The following is a 27,200-nucleotide window of genomic DNA, read 5'->3' as shown; positions in this document are numbered from 1 at the left end:
GTGCCTAAGCAGATTGAGTGGGAAGGGCGATTTGCCTTCCTGTGGCATCTTACACAGACTTGAAAACCTATGATCTTCCTAGTGTAAGATTGAAGGCGCCAGTGGGTTTAAATCTGTTTTCTTCCTTCTGTTAGAGAAAAAATATATCATTGTGATCTTAAAGTTTTTAAATGGCAGTAATTTTCAGGGACCTTGTTTATTTACTAACTTTTTCTTAATTGTGTCAGTCTGCAAGGCAAAGGGTAAAATATAGTGACATAATCTATGTACTTTTGCTCAAGCTGGAATGGATTTGTTTTCTATTGAAGCCATTCTGACTGCTTTTGGCTGGGGAATATGGAGACTTCCAGTGTACATCCTTCATCCAGTCAGTGCTATGTGCCTGACAGTGCTGTGGAATACCAGGCAGGAAAAGGGAAGTTACTTATAAATGGTTACTGCACATTTTGCCTTGCAAAACGTCTATGCCGCCTGCTGGCAAGAAGTCATTAAGATTTATCTTGAATTATTCTTGCACAATATTCCTATATGTTGATGATCAGAAATTTCAGATGAAGTATTAAATAACTGGAAAAAGTCAATCCACATCAATAGCTGGATAGGGTTAAATGATTTAAAGGAGATATATTGCAGTGACTGAACTTGGATCATGCATGTATGTCCTGTGTTTTCAAGCCTGTTCCTTGGCTGAAGCCAGAAGCAAGTGTTTGAAGTATAAACAACCCTGAGAGTCTTGAGGATCCCCTATTATAAAGAAAGCCATCTTTGGAAAGGCTGATTGTACATTTGTGCCAGTAGGAACAGAACAGGCCTGACTTTTTTTTTTTTTTTTTTTTTTTTTTTGCAGTATATGAGCTGAGACATTTTGATTTGGCCAAACCCAAGAGCTATCTTGGGAGTCTCTGCTTATCAAAAATTGGTTATAGTTGCAGGAAACCAGGATTGAGGTCAATAAGGTTGTGTCACCTTACTGAGAATTGATTTTTTGGGGATAAGATCGTATCCTGTGTTAATTACTATGCTTACATAATCTCCACTGGCACGAAGGTATGTCTATATGTGCCAGCTGTAACACCCTGAGTAAATGTAAGCTGCTCAAAGCAGAATGATTCATCATCCAAGATTAGATAAAAATTGGCATAGATCAGTAGTAAATTTAGTCTGCTGGATCGATGCAAAAATGCTTGGGTCACTGAATCTGATTTCACCTCCAGGTGCAGCCATGTTACTGGGCTTATTGCTTGGTTGACTGCATTAAACATCTGGCTCACAAAATGCTGTGTATGAGGTAATGTTGACATTTAAATACTCTTCTTAACTTGCTGTTATCTTTGGAATCTTTTTCAGTGGACATATGCAAGTCGGTGACTGGTTATTTAGTAGGTCATCTTTGAAAATCTGAATGATTATACCAACACTTCTCTCCCTGATCTAATGCTCCAAATGATGGGGGAGTGAAGGAAAGGGGAATTATTTAGGCCATAAAAGCAATCTTAGGATACAATGGGATCTTTTCTGCTACTTGCAATTTCTCATTTTGACATCTGAGAAAGTTATTATTCCTATCAATGAACAGACGATTAAGCATTGTACGATTTCGAGATAGTATATATAGAAAGTATCTCCAAGAACACATAAAGTAAGAACAAAAACATTGCTTAGAGAAGAGACTGTGGTTTTTTTGTGTATTTTTAAAAATTTTTTATTTATTTTTTTAAAGCAAGTATTCAAGTATTTAATTTCTGGCAAGCTAGAAGAATAAATCAAGTTGTCAGAATAGGAGTTAGATCCAAAAGCTACCAAAGTACTTACATATGTAAAAGGAGTGTGCCCATCAACAGCTGCAAAACAGACTAACAGATTAGAGGGTATATCACATTATTGTATCATTTCAGGAACAGATAAAAACATATTTTAGTTTGCATTTGAAACTGTTATCCACAATGCCATAAATCCCCCCATGCCCATGACAATTATGTACCCTTCACACCGTCTGTACTTATGTTGTCTCAGTATATCGATATAGATGTGCACGTGAACACCGCTTGCATTACAACTTGGTCAAGAATTTATTCCTTGCTCTCAGGACTGACAATAAACACATTACTCCCTTCTCTGGCAGGGAGAGGACTTTCTGCATGGAAAGTTATTACACGATGTGAAAATTCAGTTGTAATATTAATTATGCAGGAGAAACGTGCTGCAGAGGGTTACCATTCTGTGGATACTTGGTCTTTCTAACTGATATTTCTTGCTCCACATGCAATTTATAGAGAAGAATATTTTGTAAATGATCAGCCATGGTAGCATCTCATTGTGCTGTTTTGACTCATTGATTAGAAAATGTCATCCTTATTCAAATGGCCAATAACAACAAAAATATTTTCTGTCAAGACAGCTGAAGTGGTGCTTTTAACTTCATACGGAAAGAAAATGAAACCAAGCAAGGCACTATCAAGGGCTTTTTATATTCCTAAAAAGCTTTTTGCTTGTATTATTAATGTTGTCATACTATTATTTGGCATTCTGTCTTCTATCTCATGCAAGTCTAAAGCATTATAAATACAAAAAACCCCAAACTAAACCAATTTTATTTTCACATGCTGCGAGACACTTAAAATGTACCTGAACAGCCAGAACTCATTGGACTTGCTGTGAGCCGAGAGTTGGGTTTAAGTGACTCCCAGAAGTGTCTTCCAGCCCGGACTTTTCTATGATTCTGTGGTGCTCAGCATGAAAGATTAGAGCTGCAAGCAGGCAGAATATTAGGTGCTCTAAGAAGGTGGGGGTGATCAGGATGCATGTTCTGGGGCATAAGCTGTCATTTAGGAGTTCTTAGGGCTAGTTGTGGAAAATTTATATGTCTATTTGCCTTTTAAACATACTTGTAAGCAGCAGATGCTGATGGATGAAGCTAACGGCAGACGGTAATTGCTTACAGAGTATAAAGATTGCCTCTTTCTTCAGCTTATTCAAAGACTTGTACTTGCCCGCCTGTAAGGTTTTCTCCCAAGTGGTGACTATAACTCAGTTTTTGAGAGAAGGGTATGACTTTTCATTTTCAATAACATTCAATCTGTATTTGATAAAAGCCTTGCTACAACTTGTGAAATGAAAAGGCTTTTTTCTCCTTATCCCAAGGCCTCTTGCTTGGGTCAGGGTCTATGAATGTGTATGCTGCCTGTGTTTTCTTGCAGCTCATAAGCAAGTACAAGTGCTGCAGTGCAGGTGGCTGCTGCGGAGGAATCTCTGGTTCCTACAGCTGGATCAGGCAGTGGTGAGGGTGGCACGTTCCCTCTACAGTGCCAGGACCTTCGTGGGAAGAATTGGCTGTTGTTGCTTTTTACTTTGCGGATTCAAGTATCTTATGAATGACTTAGTACAACACCTGCTTAAAATAAAAAAGCATGTTTTCTAACTTTCCTTGGTCAAGCAGGGTACACCCATTTTCCTTGAGAGTGATGGCTGTTTCCTTATGTGGTGAGCATAAACTTGATGGCTTTAGCTGGCATTTCTTTTCAAGGACTTGTAAGTCCTGTGAGTTTGAACATAATAGAGCAGGGCAAGTGTATTACCACCATTCAGTAATTTGGCTTTTGAAAGAATTTGGTTTTGAATATAGGTGTATATGCATATTAGTGTGGCATGGTATGCATAATCTGTGTGCATATTATGATCTGCATAAAATTACATTTCTGGCATAATATGATATAATTGAAAAGACCTGTGCAACAACAGTGAGTGGACAATTATGTGAAAGTAGACAGGATTTCCTTGCCAAAATTTTAATCAGTTTTTACATGACTTCAGCATTTTCCAAACTCAAGATGTAAAACTCACTTCAAATGCTGTGCGTGGTTAAATTATTTAAATGTATTCCACTTCTCAGATTTCAAGGTCACAGTGAGATATTAGCTATTCCTTTTCTTTTGTTATCATGCAAGTAGTACAGAACGCTTATAGAAGAAAACTTCTATTGGAACAAATGAATACATAGCCAGGTGAGCTTAAGAAATAATAATTTAAAATAATTTCAAAGTAAAGCTGAGTCTGAAGTGGACAAGTCAGTATTGTTTTTTTCAGGATAGTTAGAGGTGTTTTAAATGCATTATTTGTGCCGTATCCTTAGGACAAAGTAATTGTGAAATTATATTTGTAATTCTCATTTGAAAAACTGAGGCATATTTTTTGAGAAAAAGTTGAAATGAAACCAAACCAAATGTCACCTTGACTAAAGCCTGCTCAGTGCAGCATATAAATGAAATGCTCATCTTATTCTCATTCTGACTACCAGCATCCTTTTTTTCTTTTTTTTTTTTTTTACTTTCTCTTATCTGGAAAGGGGACAAAGCTCACACTGTCTCATGACTGCAGTGCTGAAAGAGCAAAGTCAAAAACTCTGCAGGATTCTTCATTTTCTTCATTTTCTTAGCTGTAGGTGTGGTTATTGAGGTCATTCATTTCAGTATAGGCCTGTGTTATATTTTGACAAACAAGTTCAATGCAATCTTCTCTAAGAATCCAGTCGCCCTTGTAAAAGATAAAGTCTGCGCTGTCTGTTGTGTTAATATGCATCCAAATTTGGTAACTGAACATTAGTCAAGTGTTTTATGGTGTGTGGTGTTTTGAAACAGATAGATTGAGCGACGTTAGAAATTAATAGTAATGATAGTGTCTGGAGACATACAGTTATGTATTAAACAGAAACTGAAACTTGTAGGATTGCTCATGTGTACTAACAGGGTGACTGATACCCTGTGGTGTTTTCCAAAATATATGGCAAGCTGTGTGCTTTGGTTATTAATAATCAAAGATATATGCTTCTGTTTTGGTTCCTAAGACAGTCTGGATGCCCATCACACACCCTATAGTTAAACACCTTAGAGGAGCTAAGACCGTTTGCCTAGAGCAAGTATGATGTTTAGAGAGAAAATGGGTGATGATCAACCCCTCTGGACAGATCTGTTTGCGGATAGTGCAAAGGAAGGCTGCATACTTTAAACTTTTTGTGAATTTTTTTTTTAATGGTTCAATTCGATAATGTGCTGCACCCTCCCTATCCAAGAACAGTGAAAATGTATCTTTCTCCATCAGAAATATGGTTTTTATTCTGAACCATATAGAGCCAGAGCTTACTATATGCCCACAGTCTCTGCCTTAATTTTTGAACAGCTAGATGGTGCTGCTTTAATAGTTAGTATATAATTACTCTTTAGTTTTATTATCATAATGTAAAGTCAAAGATCAAGATTCAAAGGTAAGAGAGAGAGAATTTGCTGTATATCACCAGAGCCTTACAGTCTGAGCAAAAGGATACATCTTCCCAGCACTTAATCTGCTTTTTTCTTCTGTTGAGGTTAATAAAAGTCACAGCTGTACTATTTCCAATATTAAAATTAACTCATTGAAAACTAGAAAGAGTTTTTTCTATAATACACTGTGGTGTGCTCACTTATATGAAAGGGATGGTGAAGGAGACTGAGAGAAATTTTGACAGTGAACTGAGTCAGAATGGGAGGCAATGAGCAGACCAAGATGCTGAACTATTTCTATGAGAATGTCAGGAAGAAGTGGGTTATAAGAAGGATGTAATAGAGGACAATGTAATACCTATTGGAAGGGTTCCTCCGAAGTGGGAGCAAGATCTGGAGAAAGTATAGAGCTACTTTTCGTACGATGTACAAGCGGGTTAAAGTGCTGATTGTCCAGATTGGAAGCGAGGTTTTGTTTTTGAGTAATAAAGGAAAATTTATAACTGAAACAAATGTGACTCAGGAAGGACTGTGCAACTGAAGTCAGGTAGCTGCGTTGGAGGACAGCTATGAATGGCTGTCATGTAGTAAGAGTTGTGGACTAGGAAAATGATAATTATTGAGAGCATACATAAGCAACTAAGACACAACAAAGTCGGGATTGTGTCAGAAACTTCAGTGCAAGACTGCAGGAGTTTTCACTTTTTGTTTTGATAATCATGAAGTTAAATGTTTCTGCTTAGGGAACAGCAAATGATTGTATCTGTGCACTTACTATAAAGGGCTCTACAACTTCCTAAATTAGTAACAACTTCATTTTGTGCAGAAGATCTCAGAGCATAAATATAAGAGGTATTGGATTGAAGTGAAGAAGGTGTCCTAGGCTTTGAGATTCTTGTCAATAGCAGGTACAGAAGATAAGAAAATGCCTTGTTAAGTAAGAAAATGGCCTTTCAAGCTGCACTGTCCGGATTGGAACGTTTTCAAGGAGCTAGTTTCTGTTTGTGTGCAAATTTGCTTTCAAATACTTCTCTTTTATACCTTCTTATTAAAAGCCATGCCTCAGCCTTCTTAGTGCTTAGTATTTCTCCTCCAAAGGCAGAAAGTGTTTGCTAACGTGTTTATGGAATGATAGAACAAGACTAATACATTTAAAGGAGAGCAACAACCTACAGCAGATGCTTTGGTGCTGTAAACTGTCACATCTTCCATGGGTTTGACTAAATTTACGCTCTGTGGATCATATAGAGCTAATTCAGTCTCGCTTCTGCCTGAGCAAGTATTGACAAGTACCTCAGATGGTCATTTAAGGCTTGCTAATGCATTGCTGAGAGCTCCCTTGACTTTCCAAGGTGCTTGTAAATGAGAAAGAAGAGCAAAATTTCACACTCATCTTTTCCATTTCAGCGGAAATGTGGTAACTATCAAGAAACGTAGGGTTTTCATTGAAGATAGTTCTGTTTATTAGAGAGCACGTTCTGACTTGCTTGACTGGAGAAAAATAACAAAACCAAAACCAAAACATCACAAAGCTAAACCAAACCCCAATGTTTTGAAAGGTGTTATCAGTTTGTAGCTTTTATACTTATCCAAGGTATTGTTTCATTTGAATTCAGCTCGTCGGGAATTAATTATACAGTAGATATGTTTCCACCATACATTTTGATAATTAAGAGTTTATAGGTTTTATTTCACATATTAGAACTACAAGGAGAGCGATTAAGATGCAGAAAAACTCCAAAAGTTGACCATATTAATATTAAATGTGAAAAAACATGATATTTACTGATTTCTAATTTAAATCTCAAAACAAGGGGATACATAAAAGGGCGAAAACCTGGTGGTATTCTTGATGTTATCATTCTAACATACTTAGATGGAAATCTAGTATTGTTTCATGAGTTCAGCTTTCTGTAGGAATAGAAATCTCAAAGTAATATGCTCCTTGTTGATTTTACTTAAAAATGTGCTCTTTTTTTTTTAGGTTAGTGACATTTCTAAAATTAAAATATTAAAGAATTCTTTTCCTTTTAAATAAGTCATCATCCAGTGAATTTGATCAGAACTGGATATTTGGGTAGTAAATAGGTTATCACAATTGCTTGCTTCTATAATATTTCATTGTACTGAAAATCTTCTGCTTAACTTATGAGTCTGAGTGCACTTGGAATGCATCATGTTTCTGAGGGCCCAGGTCACTGTTGCTGTGATCTAAGACATCTGTATGATGCTGTTAGGAACTACCCAGACAGTTTGTGAAGAATGATCTGGCTTCTTCCAGCATTTTCTTCCATGATAAATACAAATGTTTGACTATATATGGAGTTCAACTCACTCCAATATGCTTTATCCATAAGTGTTTTTCGGTTTAAAACTCACTCACCAAACTCTGGGATTTAAATCTGAGAAAAATTTGTCAGAGTGGATGATTTCTCACCTGTTGGAGGGAAGGCTCACCCCACCTTGTGTGGCTCTAAGAAGTCTATAGTGTAGGTTCAGGTGTAGTGCAGGTGTGGGTTGTGTGTGATATACGAAATACTGTGTGGTATTGGAAGTTAATTTTTGGAGTCAAATGTAGTGAAGAGCTTTCCTTCCTGCACCCTGCTACCCTCATACATAATCTGTGCAGCAGTACGGGGTTTTTTAAAGACAAATAACTTGGGGTACTATAAAACTGAGAGTGCTAAGGTTCTTGGTGGTACAAATGTTTAGAATTGTTTCCATTGTGAATATTTTGCTCTTGTGTTTTTCTGTTGGCTTACACCAATGTACATGGAAGTTGGATTGAAATTAGAAACACCAATGGAGCTAATGGGAATTCTTGAATGTCCGAGAGAAATTCCTTTCAGTATGTATCTGCAAGCAAAATGGTTAAGATCACTCAATACACTACTGTTTGTAGTATGCATATTGATGTGTGTGTTTATTATGAAGCCCTACAATCATGTGACTGTTGTCACCAGGAGAATGCTTCTAACAGGTTAACTGGTTACCATGATGCTGAACATTTAAGGTGCAGTCCTCAGCTAAACTTTCTTCTTGTGTCCAGGCAGTTTACACTCTTGGTTTCCTTCTTTCTTTTGTTGAGAAAATTTCCAGAGGAGCAGGACAGTGTATTTCCTCTTCCTCTCCATTAATGTAACTTTTTTCTGGGGAGATTAACTAAAAATCTACCTGTGCTGGATTCAAATGAAATTTACTTGAGTGTCACAAACACAGTTTAACACTTCTGAATGACAGGAATAATTGGTATGAAAAGTATTAACTTCCACAAGCTAGCAGAGGCAAGTGGCTATTTTGGTAGATGTTTATGCTTGCCAGAAGAAAAGACATTCAACCTGACAATTCTGTAGTACTTCAAAGTACAAGATATGAAATAGTAAAACATTCCATTTCTTTTTATCTTTAAGCTTACCTTGTGTTTGGCATGTTTTCAAATGTGCTAATGAATATGTATCTGATCAGAGAAAAAGGGCGCGTTGCCTAATACAATTATTGTTCATCACTAATTTTATGATAAATTATTCCTGTACAGACTGACTCTATAGATGTGTGAAGGGAATGAACCCTGAACACAGGGAGAGCAGTTTAAGGCAAAATGATGACAGCACAAATGGCTATAAATTATCTGTGAATATAGATAGGTTGGAGGTTAAAGATTAATGAGAGGAGAAAGGTTCTTCACTATACCTGAGCAATTTGTCTGCTAGGCCACAGCAGGAGTATCTCAGATGATACCAAGGTGTAATACTAAAACTTCTCAGAAGTTTTATAGGCCTTACATTTTTTTTAATGGTAAATGGTCATTGTTCAGTGTCATATTTTTAAGATGGCACTATTGGTTGGTCTTTAGCACAAAATGAGTTATGCTTTCATTTGACATCTCACCTTGGTTTTTACCTCTTAAGTACTGCCTTGATGCCAGATCACCAAGATTTGAGGCAGGTTTCTGTCCAGATCTAACAGTTATTTTAACTTGTTTTAACACACCATCATGTTTTGAAACGTTTAGTGTTGTCTTTTCTTATTCAGGTCACAAGAGATCTAGTAAAGCTATTGCTAAAAACCAAAATATTTTAGATCCTTTAACACCCGTGATGTGAACATACAATGGAGAAATTAAGTTTTCATTCCTAGAATAAATAGTCTACAAATTCTTATAGTACTGAATTAACCTTTACCTGACATTTAAGTTTAATCATTTGCGCTTCTTCCCAATACATAAGTTAGTAAAATGGAAATTAAATAGCTTGCTGGAGAAAGATCACTCTAAGCTCTCTTAAACTTAACTGTGCAGTTGCTCAGAAGTAAGAAACACACCACATGGGCAGTTTCTTCAGTGTATCACTGGAAAATACAAAAAAAAAATTTGCCACTGTATAATAAACTTATATTTTTAGATATAATGCAAACAATTTCTCAGTGACATCTTCCCGAGGTAATTGTGCTTTAACACTAGGATAATGCTTAATGTTATTTTCCCATGAGTTTATTTACTAGTATCATGCACATATTTCCCTCTTTCTAACAATGACTAAAACTGAGAAACTGAAACTCAACTTAATATGAAATATTAGTTTAATTTCTTTTAAGAAATGGTAGGGTAAGTTCTGAAACAGGCTCAGTGGACTTCTTTATTTTGTATTATTATTATTTTTGTATTCTGATTCAGTAATTATTTATGTATCACTAGAAAAAAAAGAGAGAGAAATTAAAAAATATTTTATAATAATAATAAACTGAGGCAAGAAAACAATAATGATCCAAGGGAAATTCTCCTTAACGAGAGTCACATGGTGAAATTTTCTCACAGAGCAAATACAGGAGCAGGCACAGTAAATCTGATCTGTTGTTTATTTGCCTGTTTCTATAACATCTGATATTGTAGAATCAAGCAAATGGAGCTCTTCACAGCTGAATAACTACTGGAAAGTTAACTAGTGCAGCTGCTGCCCTAAACTGTTACTCTAGCATTATCTTATTAAAGATTCTGACTGGTTAGTATATGATCAAACATACTCTGTGTTTGAGTAAAAGGTAGTGTTAGCTGTTCCATAGTCTACAAAAGTCCCTGTGCTTGGATATGTATTAAGTGAACATGACTTTCTTTATAATTCCTAATGTCTGTTTATCTGAAATGCCTAGTAAATGATTCCAAATCAAATTTGTAAAGGCTTGAGGAAAAATGCATTGATACAAGTAATAGAAACTTTTTTCTCAGAACATCAAAATGACAGAATTTACTGTTTTTTTTTCCCTAAAACCAAAAATCTATAGATGTCAAATGTTTTTGTAAAATGGGCTTTGAAATTGTACATCTGGTAAACGTGATTCACATGATATAACAAGTCAACCTTCTCATTAGTTAATATATATGCTGAAGTGGTGCTCTTCCATGGTACCATGCAACTCCGATGGCAATTGTCCTCAGCTTGTTAGAACTGTTCTGTTAATTTTTCATTGCAAGCAGTCCAGAATGTTAGATGAACAGGTTTAGAACTGACTGAAGGGAGCTGAGTGTGCTCGGTAAGATTCAAATGGAAAGAGAATGGGAGAATTTAGTTACAAGTAGAGTGGCAGTCTAATGACCAATATTTGCAAAATGCTATTTCTCCTCCTCGTCATTAGAAATTGTAGAGTCAGCACTGGAGAAAGTAGCTAGTAAACTTCCAAATTTTCCTGACATTTGGGTCATATAGAGTATGTATTTCCCATGAGACTTTGATTACTTAAATCAGTTCTTTCCGTGAATCAAGGAGGCAACCAAATCCACTCTAGGGCTTCTCTATCAGAAGATGCTTCATGATTCACGTCAGGAAACAAAATTGTGTTTTATTACATGGGTTCTCACACCCTCTCTCTCTGAAAACTAAACACCCTTCTTTTCCAACCCTTAACTGCATAATAAGTAGCTGTCAACAGCACTCAGCTTTTAGAGCAAATCAGCTGATATTTTTTGTTTAATGACCCCTGATGCTGACCTGCTGCTCAAGTACATTATAATTGGGTGCTAAAAGATGTGAATCTGGTTATTATCTCACATTTCTAATATTCTCCCCTTTCAACCAGCCCTTCCTGTCTCAGGTGTGGCTCATAGGGACCAGTATTTTGAAAGAAACTTTCTTGGTGCATCTGTCCAGGTGAGGTTGTTGCTTTAGTGTTGTATCTGTACCAAAGAAACAAGACCTTTGATTTTAGCCACCATATTACATCTCTTTCATTCTCTCTTTTTCAAGAATTCCTGCAGCCACGTGCTGCTTGCTTTCTCTCACTTCTATTTGACTTCTTTATACCTGGGACTAGAACTTTTATGTAGGTTTTAACAACAATTCCAACATCAGAAATACAGAAGCAAAAAAAAAAAAAAATTACTTAAGCATAAGTGTGGGTTTTTTTCATTTCCATTGAGGTCTATTACGATTCCTCCAGCTTCCTGTTAGCAGTTGTAATGCGAAGAGGCTGTTTCACTCTAAAATCATCTCAGAAGCCACTCCAGGGTGGCTGTGGTGCCCCTGGGTCACTTGAAGTTTTTTTAGGAGATTAAACTGGGAGCTGCTGTAAGGCTCTTGGTCAATAGTGGGAACTTAGAGTGTGGTGGTCATCTGTTGCTCATGTTCTGCTTTCACACTCCGTTGTCTCAAGCACTGCTTTCGTGCTGGATCTCCAGTCAGCTGTGGGGCAGATTGTAATACAGGAGGAAGGGAGCAGGGCTGCAGAAATCCTGGCAATCTGGCAGAGTTTCCAATGTTTTACAAAGAATGTGAATGAAACACCCAGGACTAGGATCTTCCCTACTATATGTTACTGCTTCCCTGAAGAGAGCTGGAGATTGATACATGAAAAGCTGTTTAGGAAACAAACTAATACATGGTAAATTTGGTTCTGCCAAAATAAACTTATTTTGGTGGCAAATCTTGCAGCTTTCTGTTGAACCTCTCGCTTAATCTTTCTTTCCTTGTGACTATCATTGCTCCCTATGTCCCTATGGCTGGATCTTATTTCTGGATGTTTTTGTCACGTGAAGAGCAAATAGAAGAAAAAGATCTCTCTCTTTCTCAAGTACTCTGAAAGATAAAGGCTTCTGCCCACAGAAAGGGAATGCTGAATCATTTTCCTATTTAACACATCTTCATGTGCATTCTTCAAACTGTTAATTTAATCCAGAGCCTGAAGCGGTGTGAGTTTGTGAATGAAACACCCAGGACTAGGATCTTCCCTACCATATGTTACTGCTTCCTTGAAGAGAGCTGGAGATTGATACATGAAAAGCTGTTTAGAAAACAAATACATGGTTAATTATGGTTTTGCCCCAGAAATAGTGCAGGCAGGCTAAGTCACAGAATATTTTTCCTGCAGGAACTTTAAAATAAGCACATATTGAAAAAGGGTATACAGGCAGACACACAAATATATGTGTGTAGGCAGATGTATGCTACCATTAAATATTCTACAGTGAACAAGAATACCAAGTATCTTTATAGTTTGACTGGAATTCGTGAACTAAAGTTAAGTTTTATAAAGCACAAATAGAGACACGGTTTATCCGTATTGCTATATGTCTGTATTTTTCTCATCATGATTTAGTAATTCAATTTTTATATCTCTAAAAAGCCTTTTAGGTTGCTAATAAAAAGATAGTTGATAGTCATGGTAGTTTCTGTCAGTGGAAAAGATAAATAGTAAAGTAACAAAAAAATGAGTCTGTGAGAAAGAGCTTCAGCCTGTAAGAGTCTGACTGGAGACTGTCAAGTGTGACATATTGGGGTCATGCAAGATATGCTACTGAACTTGTTAAAAGATTTCGATGGATTTATTTTCTAATTTTATGAATGCTAACAATCCAACTGTGCTGAATGCTCCATGGTAGAGGTGGGATTGATAATTCCTGATCACCACCTGCAAATGAGATCATCTTGCAGGTATTTTAAAGGAATTTGAGTTTACCATCATTTTTGGTTTAGGCCACAGAAATTCAGTGAGTAAGGTTACTTATTTTTGACCGTTTGTAACAAAGAGCTTTTTAATGAGGTGTATATACACACACACACACCTCGCCCCTCTGTATTCTTAGGCAAATGGAAAAATCTCAGGACAGGTCCCAAAGCAATGATGTCCTCATCTTTTTTTTTTTGTCCTATGGATACCTGAATTTTGACTTTGTAGCTGAACAAACTTATACCCATTTCAATTCAGCCCTGAATCTATAGCTGTATTTCTGTAAGAATTTTGTAGCAATAGTGAATAAAATGCTTTTTAATAGTATTATACTAATGAATTTAATCCTGAAAACACGAGGTAAATCATGTCAGACCCATTTAGGTTTCAAATAAAATTGTTTTCGGGTGTTTTTGACTAGCCATGAGTCAAATCATGTTTTGACTATCTAATTTACCAAGTGATACTGCAGCACGAAAAGGAGGTTATGTTCCATTGCCAGTTTTTGTGGTCTCAGAGGAATTAGTTTTTATTCATTTTTACTTGTTTTTATCATGTTCCTTAATTATAGTTTGAGGACAGTTCTTCTAATTTGCTCTTTTTTTTTTTTTTCCTAGGCAAGCAGTGATTTTTCTGTATGTTTTTAAGAGAACTGTAATTGACCTAGCTTTTTTTTCTAGATCTAAAAGATGGAGAATAACTTGAGAATAAATTATATTGAGACATTTGTCTTTCATACTATTGCTTTTACAGTAATTGAGAGCACAGCTTCACTTTATACATTAACAGCAGCTCTACTCTCAAGAAATAGAGTGAAATGTGAAACAAATAGAACAAGAATAGAAACGGCTGAGCAGAAAGCATTATAACTAGTAAGTAACTTGCAGAAATGCATGCTGTTGGTTGGCAAGGTTTCTGCTGTGCTTATTTACTTTTAAGGGGGCTTGGAGGAGACCGTAATATGGTGCCTTTTACACTGTAGCCATGTGAGTAAGTTCCCTTAAGGCCTGTCCATGTAGGTAATTTACACAGATGTTAGTCTCATGTCAGTTATACTCATGACTCAAGTTATGAGTAAGCTAGCAGTTGCTGTACTCTGCTGAAACTTCCATCCTGGTCAGTTGTCCATAGCAGGAAGCATAGAAGGAAGCATAGCAGAGATTTGCAAAGAAGCGCAGCTCATCTCAAGTCCACCATGAAACCTGAAGAGTTGGTGCTTGTATACTCACATGAAGCATAAATGATCTGCAGTAATGTTTAAGGAATTTGGCGTGGTACAAGGCAGGGTGAATTAGATAGTAAATAACTGTGTTCGCTACACTGAAACTGGCCGTAATCGTGTATCCTGTGTATTTATCAGAGATTTTATTGATATCAGATGAGGTGAGAAGTAATCTAGTTGGGAGATATGTCTGGATTCTGTGGCTATTTCAATGCTATCTATAATATTCAGACCAAATATAGGGATAGGATTTAAGGAATAGGTTTGATTTTAAAAGATGTGTGAGTTCAGAGTAGTTTCAGTAAAGTTCCAAGGATTCAGACAGATATGAAAGCTACCTTAATCTAGCCTGAATTCTGTTTACTTGATTTACTTAAAAAGAAGTGAAGATATCTTTGTTTCTTTCAAAAACTGTCAGCTACAGCAATGTCTCAGAAAAGCCACAGACCAGACTCTCCAAAGAGAGAAGTTTTACATATGAGCTTGTCCTGTGCAAGGTCATTTTTAATTCCTAGCTGTCTTTTCATGTCCAACTGTGCTAGGAAAACCTTCATCCATAATTAGAGTCTCAGATTGGCTGGAAAGACTCAGTGGTGTCTTTTATTGCCAAAGAGAGTAATTGAATTACTGTCCATATGCCCCATTGGACCTGATTGAAGCCCCATGGTGCTTGAATAGACTTGATTAGTGAAAGTGTTTCTATGCAACAAACACTTTCACCTTGTTCAGCTGGTGTTGGATGGAGCCTTTTTCTTCATCTCCCACTTTTCACTTTCTCACTGCTATACTACAAAGAGAGAGGCTTCCGATTCATCTTCTTGAGATATTCATGACCCAACTCAAGCTTTATTTTTAATGATTGATTTTGGATTGCATTTAGATTTTGCAAAGCTTTTTTTCTTTTTTTGACCAGCTAAATATTTCTCATGTAACAAAAGTCACACAAGCTGTTTCTCCGTGACTAAATTGATTGGTATAGATTTCCAGCCAATGTTTAGATGTTTCCCTTTTCAATGTAAATTAATGAGTATATTGTTATTCTTGTTATACAAGGGGAGGAGAGGGTGGTTGTATTGCATTGGCCAAGGAAAACTATGCTGCGAACGCTAGCAATTACTTATGAAGATGTGCAGTATTGTTAGCACAGTTGTTTTTGGCGTCATGATGTCTGAAATGACCTTTAAAATTACTGGACTGATCCCAGAAATTATAAACCCCAGCAAGTGTCACAAGTCTTGCATAACTGCTTTTTACTGAATGTTTTAAGTTTTCTTTTCTGACCTTGGCACAAGTATTGATTGTTACTTTCTGTCTGTCTTTTGTAATGGACAACTGCTTTCTGCATGATAAAATATAATAAAAACAGGATGTTTGGGATATATAAAACGGTAAGCATGCATGGTTATATTCTTTAAGAGATTGCATTTCATTGAGAAGTTTAGTATCCACAACCCTCAAGGTGATAGTGAAGGAATCTATCACATTTTGTTGCTGATACAGAGAAGTATACAGCTGTGAAGTCTGAAATGAAGACAAAGTTGGGTCTTGAGTGAGGAACCATGCAAACACAGAGTAAGCATCTCTGCCTAACCGCTTGCAGCTGAGGATGTGGTCAGAAACAATGGAGGCAGGAACAAGCAAGTACAGCACCTCAGTGCATACCCTGACTTCACGGTAGTGCTTTGGAGAGGCAGGCTCATAAATGTTGGTTTTCTGTTCTTGCCACTAATGAGCAACTTTTCTGTTGCCAATGTTTTGATTCACACATTCTAGGTCACATTAGTCTCGCTTTCTTGCAGCATTATATTGGGTGCCCATAATTGTATTGCAGACGTTGCTCCTATTGAACCCTTTTTCATGGCTTCCCAGCAATGAGCATCTAGTGAACAGCAGAAAATAGTAATCTTTAAAGCAGTGTGCTTGTGCTTTGCAATATAGTGTTCATCCATCACTATTCCTTGGCTATCAGGGCCATTGTTTTTTCTGGCATGGTGTTTTATCTATCTCATCTAATACAAGATTTCAAGCTGGATTAATTTTAATTTGAAATTTATTGTTTTACTTTTTTAATGATATCAGCCTCTTCATTCCATTTATCTTGTGTTTGTCTTTCACATTGTTTATATTGATCTAAATTCTCCTTTCATGTTCTGTCCACAAAAATTGTTCAGCACAGCATGAAGATTATATAATGAACCACCCACACTGCTTTCCCTCTGAAATTTATGTAATGAATCTGACTATTTATTTATGACAGAAAAAATAGTAAATGATATTTAAGCGAGGCAATCCTTTTGTTTCTTCTCAGAAAACTACACTGAAATTGTAAGCCTGTGGAAAGTAGTTACAGTTTGCATGTACCAGACTTGTATCTGGATTTTCTGTTTTGGGAAACTCAGAGATCTTATGGCATCTCTTCTGGGATAATTTCCATAAGCAGTGATTGAAATGCTTTCTCAAACTGTCTAACATGTTTTTGTAGAAGTTCCTGCTGAAAAATACAGCCATTTGACTGCTTGAATATGTCCTTTTGTTATAGTGATAACAGGTTATCATTTAAAACGAATTTAAGTTTACTCCTCACTTTGTGGGTAGTTTAAACTGTAAATGATATTTCTGAAAGCTCAATCCATGGTAACTGGCTCTGAGCTTCAGATCTGAAAGGCTCTGAAGATGAGGCAGTGCTAGTGCTTATACGTGCATTTAAGATGAGAAGGTCTCACTGGCATTTTGCATTCTCGCAGAGCAGTGTTGTGTGTGATGTGTTGTGATAGAGTGTTAAAATTTATAGTTTTCTTACAGATAAGTACTTCATATTATGGTTACTGTAAAGAAGTATCTGATTTCTGGAATGATAATAGACTTTCAGAGTATTTGGATGCTGTTGACTGCAGCTGCAAATGAAAAGGGGAAAATCTTGATGTTATGCCATATGAACTTTTACTGGTATAAATTTGAGATTGCCAGGAAATTTAGAATAAGGGGTGTAACACCATATTTGGCAGGTCATCTAAAGCAAGTGACAATAAAATCTTTCTGCTGTACCATAAAATAATACAAAAATAATATTTTATTAAAATGTATTTGGGACTGTGCAGCCATTGCTTTGCAGAGATTGGAAGTAAATGCTGAAATGGTGATGTTCTGCACATATACAAAAGTTCTGGAGTAGATTTTATGTAGGAAGACAACCCAAGGTTCACAGGAATCTTGGGCAGAGTTTACAGCACATCTTTAAATTTACTGTTCTTAATTCTTTTACTTGTCTTTCTCGTGCCGTCTAGCTTGGCATGGCACAGACAAAATAGTCCGGGGTTTGAGTGTCTGATCTGGGTGCTTGTCAAAAAGAAACAAACAAAAGTCAGCCCTAGGAATATTTTGGAATTTGGTAGATGCAGAAAAGACGTTGAAGTGGAGAGGTGGGAATGTTTAGTTCTGAGCTGGTGTGTGATAGGAATGATTTTGTACAGATTTTAATTTTAATTATTTTTTCATCAACTATTTAATCCATCCATTTTTAGAAGAAATGTAAACAGAAGTTACTCTTCAAAATTAATTCTTCATTTTTAGGAGAGCACAACATTTCAAACTCTAAGACATGCTTACTCTTTAGGAGTCTTGTGAACAGATCTTTCAAGCACTGTTAACTGAGCAGAAAATAGAAATTTTGGCAGTGCCAGGCAGAGGTGGTCATAAAATCTGTAAAAGATCCAGTGGCATGGAATTTTCAAAATGACCTTTGATTAAGAGGTTAGTAGGATTTATGAACCGTGCTCTCTTAAACTGTTGTAACAATTCCCATCCTAATTACTAAAGAGGCATCAAAAGGTGTTCAGAGCTTGATTTAGTATATGCGAGCATCCAAATGTTCACAAGTTTATTCAGGGCACAGACACATCTTTTTAAAATTGCAGATTTGGACTTAAAATCTTAAGGAATCTAGAGATTTCTGGTTCTTCTAGCCCAGGTCAACATTTCTGGGTTACCCACCTCCCACGCTTACTTGGGGTTTTAAAGTACAAAGGAAGGTGTGTTTAGATAAAAACCCCAACCCAACAAACCCCACACCAAAACCAAATGATACAAAACCATGCAGAATACTTCAAAAATCTGCAGAATTGTGAACCGAAGTAATTCAGATTTGTCTGTAAAAGGAATTTCTGCATTTGATGCAGCATTTGTGCATAGCTAAGTATAAAACAGGCTATGGACTAACTGAACTGTGTCCAGTGCTTTAACAGTGTGGGAGTGGTTCATATTCTTGCGTGATTTGTCTCCTGTGCAACCATAGTCCTAAGTGGACATAAGATGTAGTTTCAGGTGAAATATTCACGTTCTGGCGTCTTGATGGAAATGTGCAAATGCTTGTTAACAGATTGTTGTGCAGAAGTCCAGCCTCCTCGAAAGCATCAGATTGCAACACTTCATAACATGCAAATAGATGAAGTAGACACTGTAAATTCTGATGTACTTCAGGGGAGGTAGAGGGAAGATTGCTGGTGGGGGGAAAAAAGTGAACTGATGTGAAGAGAAGATTCTCTGTATTGATCAGTGGCTTGTTGCGCTGTCACAGATGTGAGTGGTTTGAAATAGGGATGGTAGATCGAGGCAGTCAGTCAAGCCCCTAATAAGTAGCTTTCGTAAGTGGTGCTGGATAAATTACTTAGAATCTCTGTAATTGATTCCTTTCACATCCAGGCTATCAGAAAAGTACACCTTTCCGTTCTTGGTTGTGTTTTAAATAGCTAAAAGCTAAGAGTATCAAAAAATGATTAAAAAATCCATGCTGCTCTTGACCATGATGTAAGGTTTTGCTAAGAAAAAGTAAATGGTCTTTACATACTCTTCCGATGTTTTTCTATGAGGTACTTACAATAAGGATGCTTGGGTGCTCAGAACTTGAACTCTTTCTGTCACGAGCTACTTCAAAACCCTTGTATAGTCCATCGAACAGCTTTAGTGTATTGATCACTTTTTGGGATATTGTACATTACATTAAAAAGCTGCATTTGTTTTTCTTGTGGATGTTATAAGATGTTCAAATGTGATTATTTCATTTAAGCATCTCAGGAAAAAATTATTGCCTATGGAAATAAAGGAGAGGGTGCTGCTCAGAGACAACTGGGAGGTGTTACTAGAGCTGAGGGAAAGGACATGCAGAATAAAGGTTAAAAAAACCCAACTTTTTTTTCCCCTGAAAATATAAGGTAAACTGCAAATTCTGGAGACTGTGGAAATCAGCTGGAAATGAACTCCAGAGGAGGAAACCACTAAAGGATCTCCCATCTCTAAACTGAATAACTATCTGTTCTGCAACAATGGTTTTCTGTAACATTTATATCTTGCTCAAGGCTAATCAGGGGAGGTTTATAAATTGTTGAAATCACTTTATAGCACATTTAGAACTCATTTCACAGCAGTTTAAGGGGCTGCAATGAAGCTAATGGCTTTCTGCATTTCTTAAGTGTTTGTGATTTAAAAAATGTTATAACATTTATAACACTTCAGAGTTATTTCCAGAAATAACATGGTGAATCTAATCATTATATAATCAGTACACAATAAAAATCCCAGGCTGTAAAGGCCTATTTTCAAGGATTTTTCATCCTGCTGTCCTGTGTTTCATATATTTGGCAGCGTGATTCATGAAAAATAACCAAATGAGAAATACATCAGACCAAAATGTTTTTCAGGCCTAAAATCAGGGAACAAGAACAAGAACTTTACAGATTTGTTACAGTAGCCCTTCTCTTTTGCTAGGCTGTTAGGCTGGAAGAGGCTATAGCTTTTTTTGTCTCGTCAGCTACCTAAAAGCAATTAACCTGAAGAGTCTGCTCCTTGCTCTACACCTGTGTTTAATATTATGCGTTATAGCTTACTGTATTGGAGTATCATAACCATTTAGAAGTGCTGAATGCTACAGTAATCAAGTCACTTATAAAACAGTCACACAATAGGAGGAGATGGAGATAAAGTTGGCTTAGATCCTTCTTCACATAATTTAGCTGCAAATTTCCTTTGGTGTAAGTGAGACAACAATTTAATTTACTGATGTAAAATATTTTTTTATTGAAGAAGTGGCAATTGCATCCGTGGTAGTATTGTTTATGTACTATCAGGTATTTATCATTATCCATTTACCCAATTGTCAGTGACATGATCACTGCAAGTAAGTGACTCCTATGGTGACAGGAATGTTAGTGAACCAATCCTCTCATTGTTTTTTGTTGTCCCGAAGCAAATCAAGTTCTAGAGTCTGTAAGACCAGTGATGCTACAGAAGATCCCATTGGGTTTTTATTGATTGGGCTAATCAGCTTGTACTGTTTGACCCATCTGTGGTTAAAAGCCATTCCTAGTTTGGATTTGGAGACATCTGGCTGGTTGCCACAGATTCATAATTCAAGACCTCAGATATGTTAAGCTTTTGATGAAGGACCTGTGTCTGTGATATTATTCTCAATTGCCAAGACAGTCAACACAGGTACATATTTTCCCTAACCACCACAAGATGTGTGCAAGTGAAGGACATAAATAGAAACCCTTTTACTAGTAAGATCCAAGGACATGCCAGCTAGAATGTCTTCAGTTACCGTTAAAATTTAAGAGCTGTTTATTTCTGGATAGTGATTACTGTTGATTCACTCTTTCTTACTGTGCATATGTGTCTTTTTTTATTTGAATGCTAGGAATTAGTGTTTGTTTGATAAGTTTTTTTAATTCTATATTACAATCTTTTTTTCTTATATCTGTCAAAGGCTATGAGTTTTCTACGTTCTCAGCACTGCCTATTTGTTATTCCTCACCTACACAGCAGGAACATTGAGCATTACAGGGATATAAATGGAAAGTGGTAGTTAACGGCCACAGAGTTAAGATATCCTATTTAATATAAATATTGGCAGATAATTTTTTTCATAAGTCTGGACTTACCATATCTGTAGTTGTATTTCTTACTATTTAAGATTTGACTTGATGTGAGACTTGGGCTTTGTTTATGGCCTCAGCAATTCATTTACAACCTAAGTGGCCATATGCCTAGTATGGCAGTACTGGGTTTTGTTGAGTATTATGTTGTGAGTTATATTGAATAATGCTGGGATAGTAAATATTACAATTCTCTATGTCTGCGGTTGTTCCATTCTGCTATGGACACTGGTAGGATTTCTTATCAGATGCATGTCAAGCTCTGAAGAGAATTTTATATCCTAACAAAACTATTGGGACTGAGTAGTCAAAACACTTTTTGTCTTCAGCATGACATTGGAGCTACTTTTCATTTCAGCAAGTCACTGCAGTTAGTTGTATCATACTGTTACTAAATATGCATGAATTTATAGTAAAATATTCCACGTACAAGGACACATCTGTTAATTCTCTGCTTGCGGTTTATTAGACTAATATGTATAAACTGCTTTGAGCAATAAATTACAATATTAGGGCTTTTAGGGATATCATTAGGCATTGTATGCTGGAGGTAGGTTTGACAAATGTTCTTCACTAATAGAGTATATTTAAAGGAAAATCTGCATGAATTAATTTTAATTAGTGTCATATTAAAGCATGTAAAAACAACTAATGTCAAAGGTGTACCAGTGCTGTTTATTTTGAGTGTTATGATGTGTGTATGATTAGAGAACCGTTTGCATAAATATTTCTTCAAATAAACAAACACGCAGCCTTGGCTTTGGAATTGCAACTATGCTATTGGCTGAGTTTTTGAGACTTTCATATCATTTTGAGTTGTGTAATGAAGTTAAGGTATTTAAATATTAAGAAGAAGCTACCAGGTAGGATCACTGAAGCAACTGTATGATAAATAGTGTGAGACCTCATAGGCCGAAGGCATGACAAATCCAGCTGTTACCTGCGTTTTTGAGGAGTAAATGTGCTGCGTGGATTTTTGTTTTGTGAAGAGCAAGGGGAAATTTCACCAGGAGAAAAGTAGTTGTGACACAGGATCTGTCTGCCACATAGGATACTGCTCTTTATTATTTAGTTTTTTAGTTTATCCTCAAAATTACCATTTTCAGTAAAACAAAGGCAAAAAAGAGAATGGGAAGGCTTCAGACTGCCTTACTTGCAACTTGTCAGCTACTGACTTTAAAACTATGGAAGGAAAATGACAGCAATGGCATAGCATAAATTCACTTGGATTTGGTGCCATTCAAAGAAGCTCTCATGAGCTATTACAAAACAGCAGCAACTTAGTGGCAAGAGCTTCCCTTTTCAAGGGAACAACAAGAAGGAAGTCTGTGATCCATGCAAGTATTTAGTGGACTGCCAACCACAATGCGGTCTTTCATCTGTCTTGGAAAGATGAATACAGAGACAATTTCTTATACCAGCAAACAGGTTTTATTGTAAAAATAAACGTGTTTATTCTTTTTTTTTCATGTTTTTTCTTTTTTTTTTAAAAAAAAACCCAAGTCCTTGCTAATGAGCTTTGCTTAAGCTCCGTGCTGTGGTTGGTCTCTGAAGTTAGGGGAAAAAAAAAAAAGTTATGCTTTTATCTTGTGAAACAGCAGGCTCATCTGTGGGTTAATGATCCAGCAGAAAGAGGTTAGTAAGGGCCATGGCAGCCAGTGGCTCTGGAGGAATTCCTGAGTCACAACTTGGCCAAGGCACACTCTGAAGCAGAAACTCCACCAAAATTTGAACTTACGCTGTACATGCTCTTCTGGGCAGTGAGTGCTCAGGTTGGTTACCCTGCCCTTTCTGATTTTTTTTTTTTTTTAAATTTTTTTATTTGCGATCTTCTGTGCTTTTAAATTTACCCCTATTTTTCTAGGAAAGGTAGTATGGCATTTAATGTCTGGTCTGTGCTTATAATGGCTGAGTGATGCAGCTATGTGGAGATACCCTAAAATGGATTTTAATGTTCCCGTTTGGTTTGTGTTTTTTTTTTTAAATTTCATTTCAGATACCTAATGTATTTCTTTTTAAACCATATTTTCTTCCCATTTTGTCTCCCTGAAGTCAGGAAATGTCTGGCTCTGAATACTCCAGAAAAGCTCCAACTCTGCTGTATTAACTGTTATACATGAATAGTCCCATCATAGTGTGGTAGGGAATAGTGACATATACACAAAAACTATTATAGCCCATCATTCATTTTCTGGTTGAATAATTCATAAACATTCATAAAAGTTTAGCTCTGCCAAGTGACAAACTTACCATCTTGCTCCCCTGAAAAACCTAAGATTTTTCATTTTATAGTGTAAACATTTTATTATGGCACTTTTTGATTAGAATCGTATAAATCTCTCAGCAGTGAATTCATTGCATATATATCTTGCTGAGAGTAGCTGCAAGTAAGAATTCACTGATATTCTTTTTATGTAATTTACTTAGGGAAGGTAGCAAAACAGCAATAACATCACAGTAATATTGGATAAAAATTATACAGAGAGGAGTATTTTCAAGGGGAAAGAGCATAACACAAAACAAGTGCATAAAGGCTTATTTGTGGTGTGTTGTGTGTAAAATGTTTTGAACGTTTTATTGAATATTTCTTCCATGTGAATTATGCATGAACTCCAGTGACTTTGGGAAGATGCAAACCACTGGATATGACGAATGGAATACATGACCTCCTGATGGTTTCTAAGATAGTGTTTTAAATGGAAAAAGGAACCATTTCATATCCACCAAGGGTTATTTTATTCCCTTTCAACATGGATAAGCAAGAATATCGTAGGCAAGGGAAGATTTCTGAATGCATTCTCTCACTGGAGTCTGCTGCTTGACATTGCAGGGAAATATTGCATATTGATGCACTGAAATTGAGTTTCTGTAGGTTAAAAGGCGATCTTTCCAATAAGCCGCAACTGAAAGCTAAGCTAATTAAGTACCTTAATTTTTTTAATAATTCCAGTGAAGTCTGGTGACTTTAAAACCTTTACATGTCTGTCAGCTGACTCGTGTTTTGTTCAAACCATGGATTCTTCTGGTGGGCCAACGAGACATGCCCTTTTGAGCCAAGAAAAAGCTTTTACCATGTGAGTGAGTAGACAAATCTGACACAGAGGTGTCTTTTCAAAGGCAGTGGTCTTCCTCTCGCTCCTGTGCTCATCGCTTTTTTAGATCATATCTTCTTACAGATTTCCGGTGTTAGATCTGAGTTTAGGGCAAAAGTATTAAATTCGTATTTTTTTCTTTTTCATACCTTTAAGAAAATGTTTCAGTTTCTAAATGTAGTCTTAGCTGCAGCGTCATAATAAGATACTCATGCACTCAGTGAAACTTTATAAACTATTTCAAGTAATCAAGTGCCTATTCTTCTCTTTTGGACTGTATTTTAAGAAAAAATATGATGTAAACACCTCTTTGTTATTTAGGTGAATTGGGAAAAACTAGGTTAGTGCATCTCTGAAAGCTGTGTTCATTTTACGGAGCGGTAATTAAGAGAACAGCGAGAAGTGACATCAGCTTAGGCACACTGAAATACTGAATTCAGGAAATACACAGTTAGAATTCCAGCTCTTACTTCTGATATCAGAACATGATAATGAAGTGCTATTATCGCTATTCTGTATAAATGTACCTAGTCTTATAATTGATAGTGTGCTTCTGACACATAATTCACCTAAGCAAGAATAAAAAAATTCATATTGCATAGAAAGCACTATCATTACTTACATAGGATGTTAATTCTAGACTTGTCCAGTGATGATAGTTGCTCTGATTTAGAGAAAAGGATTTTTGTTGGTTTTTTTTTTTCTTTTTTAATTTTAATATATGGCTTTTGAACTGGAGCCTCATTAATATATGTTTGAAAGTGGAACTGGGCAAAAAAAACCCAAACCAAAATACACCCAACCTCTCTCCCCAAAACCCCTAAACCAGACACCCAGAACTAACAAAAAGTAGCGACAAAAAGCTAATAGAGTAGCAAACTCATACTGCTATACTTTAAAACAATTTTACTTGATCTCTTAAAAATGCTGTGATTATTCACTTGTACTTGGGTGCCTAACAACCTCTGAAGTTCACAGGTGTTGGCTAGAGCTCAGCAACAGTAAATGTGATAGAAGATAAACAATAGAACAGTTGGAAAAAATATCTGCTTTTGTTGTTGCAAGATTTCTTTTTAGATTATATTTTTCATCAAGTAAATTGCTGCCAGGGCTCCAGTTTCTTGGGCTGCTTTTGTTTTTCATCCATTTTCCTGCCCTTTTATTAAGGCAAATATTGTCTTCTGCATTTTTGTAGAAATCTGTGCTCTTCTGGGGCTCTAGCCTAGGCGTGGCTCTACAACCAAAGAGTAATAATAATGTTAGTTCAGAATGATTAACGGGATCTGCTTCTTACATACCTGTTCAAAGGATGCACATATGTGAAGAAAGCTGTAGAAGCTGATATATCTGTTCTTAGTAAAGTGACTACAAGGCAAAATTTAAACAAAAGGTTTGGATGATAAATATGTAGCATAACCTGAATTATTTTGCAAATGTAAGATATCAGTTTTGTCATTCATATCTTCAGTAGCCTGTTCAAATCAATTTAATAAGACAGACAGGCCACTGGGATGTATTACGCGGTGAGTCAGCCAGAGACTTAGAGAAGTAATCTGAGGAAGAAAACTCCATTTTATTACTGGGTCCAGATCAGAAAATTGGATTATCATTATGTAGTAGTGTGAAAAGGTAAGCAAAACTGAACATTCCTGCTGTCCGTATACTGTGCTAGAAGATACCTGGTTCAAAATGTCCAGCATCACCATGGAAGTAGTGCTTCATGTCCTGAACTTAATTTATCTTTTAAATTTTTTAAGTTCCAGTGAATAGAGGCAACACTAGCAAAATGGCCCTTCTCCTCTGCAAAGATCAACAGTAAGAAAATACTCACCTGTAAGATCAGACAAGTTCTTGTATTCAGACAAAATGTCATAGAAAAAGATATTCTACTTGGGGTGGTGGCAAAGATGACTTCTTGGCTGCATTCAGGTCTGTTAAGAGAAAGTTCCTACTGACTTCAGTGCCTGTGGGATTTTACCCATAACTGAATAAAATACTTTGGATTTGAACTTCTATTACATTTTTGTTGATGATGTCTCTTGTTATTGCTCTCCCTGATGTAATATTGAGTCAATATAAATACATGGGTTTGACTTGCTTTCAAAATGAAAAGCTGTATTCACCTTTACAGGAGTTTTTCAACTGATTCCTCTTGGTCATTTTGCTTACTTCTGTTTTCTGATATGTTTTCATTCCTTTGTGACATTTTAAAGCTGATCTGAACTAAAAAGGAAATGCAAACGCAACACATTCTATTGCTCCCTATTCTGTTTTTCTAACACCTTGAAGTTAAATAAATCTGTGAGCCCACGTGTAAAAGGAATTTGCTTTCATCTCACTCTAAATTAGGAATAACATAGATTTAAAGCAAGTCTATAGCACTTTGGAAGTTGTGCTGGCACACTTTAACATGCGAGGCAGTTTTTAAGGCAGTCATAGTTCCATTTTACAAGTGTCTGCCCTAACTATGTCTCTTTAAATAGCATATTAGAGTCCCCTAACAGGAAGATTTGCAGCTCTCAACTGCTCCTGTATATGCATTATGCAGAAAGAAATCAGATATCTCATGTGCCCTGCAGCTCAAAGACTTTTCCATTTAATTAATAAGCACTGAAGTAGATGACAAAAGTATTAAGCAAGTTTTTAATAGATGACAGATTTTATAGATTTATGATATGGATTATTGACATTATTCTGAAATGATGTATCTTTTTTATTTATTGGGGGAGAGAAAGAATTTTTTCTGTTGTGGCCAGGTAGCTTATCCTCCACA

Source organism: Phaenicophaeus curvirostris, chromosome 15 (assembly GCF_032191515.1).
Source record: "Phaenicophaeus curvirostris isolate KB17595 chromosome 15, BPBGC_Pcur_1.0, whole genome shotgun sequence".
NCBI lineage: Eukaryota > Metazoa > Chordata > Aves > Cuculiformes > Cuculidae > Phaenicophaeus > Phaenicophaeus curvirostris.
The sequence above is the reverse complement of the archived record's forward strand: the minus strand, read 5'-3'. Positions refer to the sequence as shown.